The sequence below is a fragment of the Somniosus microcephalus genome, unplaced genomic scaffold, assembly GCF_052327205.1.
Source record: "Somniosus microcephalus isolate GS21.2 unplaced genomic scaffold, FLI_Smic_1.0 unresolved_chr1, whole genome shotgun sequence".
In the NCBI taxonomy this organism is placed as follows: domain Eukaryota; kingdom Metazoa; phylum Chordata; class Chondrichthyes; order Squaliformes; family Somniosidae; genus Somniosus; species Somniosus microcephalus.
Genome location: NW_028225179.1, coordinates 107811939 through 107813684, shown reverse-complemented (window position 1 = coordinate 107813684; position 1746 = coordinate 107811939).

The window sequence follows — 1746 nt, the reverse complement described above, 5'->3', positions numbered from 1 at the left end:
TGATTTCAGTCCCTGTGTTCAGTTGGTGTGATTTCAGTCCGTGTGGTCAGCGGGTGTGATTTCAGTCCCTGTATTCAGTGGGTGTGATTTCAGTCCCTGTTTTCAGTGGGTGTGATTTCAGTGTCTGTGCTCAGTGGGTGTGATTTCAGTCCCTGTATTCAGTGTGTGTGATTTCTGTGTCTGTGTTCAGTGGGTATGATTTAAGTGTCTGTTTTCAATGGGTCCGATTTCAGTCCCTTTCTTCAGTGTGTGTGATTTCAGCGTCTGTGTTCAGTGGGTGTGATTTCAGTGTCTGTGTTCAGTAGGTGCCATTTCAGTCCCTGTGTTCAGCGGGTGTGATTTCTGTCCCTGTGTTCAATGGGTGTGATTTCAGTCCCTGTGTTCGGTGGGTGTGATTTCAGTCCCTGTGGTCAGCGTGTGTGATTTCAGTGTCTGTGTTCAGTGGGTGTGATTATAGCCCCTGTGTTCAGTGGGTGTGATTTCAGTCCGTGTGTACACTTGGTGTGATTTTATTCTCTGTGATCGGTGGGTGTGATTTCAGACCCTGTGATCAGTGGGTGTGAATTCAGCATCTGTGCTCAGTGGGTGTGATTTCAGACCCTGTGTACAGTGAGTTTGATTTCAGCCACTGTGATCAGTGGGTTTGATTTCAGTGCCTTTGTCCAGTGGGTGTGATGTCAGTCCCTGTTTACAGCTGGTGCGATTTCACTCACTGTGTTCAGTGGGTGTGATTTCACTCCCTGTGTTCAGTGGGTTTCCTTTCAGTGTCTGTGTTCCGTGGGTGTGATTTCAGTCCCTGTGTTCAGTGGTTGTGATTTCACTGTCTGTTTTCAGTCAGCGTGATTTCACTTGGTGTGATTTTAGTCTCTGTGATCGGTGTGTGTGATTTCAGTCCCTGTGTTCAGTGTTTGTGATTTCAGTGTCTGTGTTCAGTGGGTGTGAATTCAGTCCCTGTTTTCAGTTGGTGTGATTCCAGTCCCTGTGTTCATTGGGAGCGATATCAGTGTCTGTGTTCAGTGGGTGTGACTTCAGTGTCTGTTTACACTGGGTGTGATTTCAGTCCCTGTGCTCACTGTGTGTGATTTCAGTCCCTGTGTTCGGTGGCTCTGAATTCAGTTCCTGTGATCAGTGGGTGTGATTTCAGTGTCTGTGGTCAGTGGGTGCGATTTCAGTCCCTGTGTTCACTGCGTGTGATTTCTGTGTCTGTGTTCAGTGGGTGTGATTTCAGTTCCAGTGTTCAATGGGTGTGATTTCAGTCGCTGTGTTTGGTGGGTGTGATTTCAGTCCCTGTGGTCAGCGGGTGTGATTTCAGTGTCTTTTTTCAGTGTGTTATTTCAGTGTCTGTGTTCAGTTTGTGTGATTTCAGTGTCTGTGTTCAGTGGGTGTGATTTCAGTGTATGTGTTCAGTGGGTGTGATTTCAGTCCCTGTGTTCAGTGTTTGTGATTACACTGTCTGTGTTCAGTGGGTGTGATTTCAGTGTCTGTTGTCAGTGGGTTTCATTTCACTGTCTGTGTTCAGTGGGTGTGATTTCAGTCCCTGTGTTCAGTGGGTGTGATTTCATTCACTGTGTTCAGTGTTTGTGGTTTCAATGTCTGTGTTCAATGGGTGTGATATCAGTCCCTGTGTTCAGTGGGTGTGATTTCATTCCCTGTGTTCAGTGGATGTGATTTCAGTGTCTGTGTTCAGTGAGTGTGATTTCAGTGTCTGTGTTCAGTGCGTGTGATTCCTGTCCCTGTGTGCAGTGG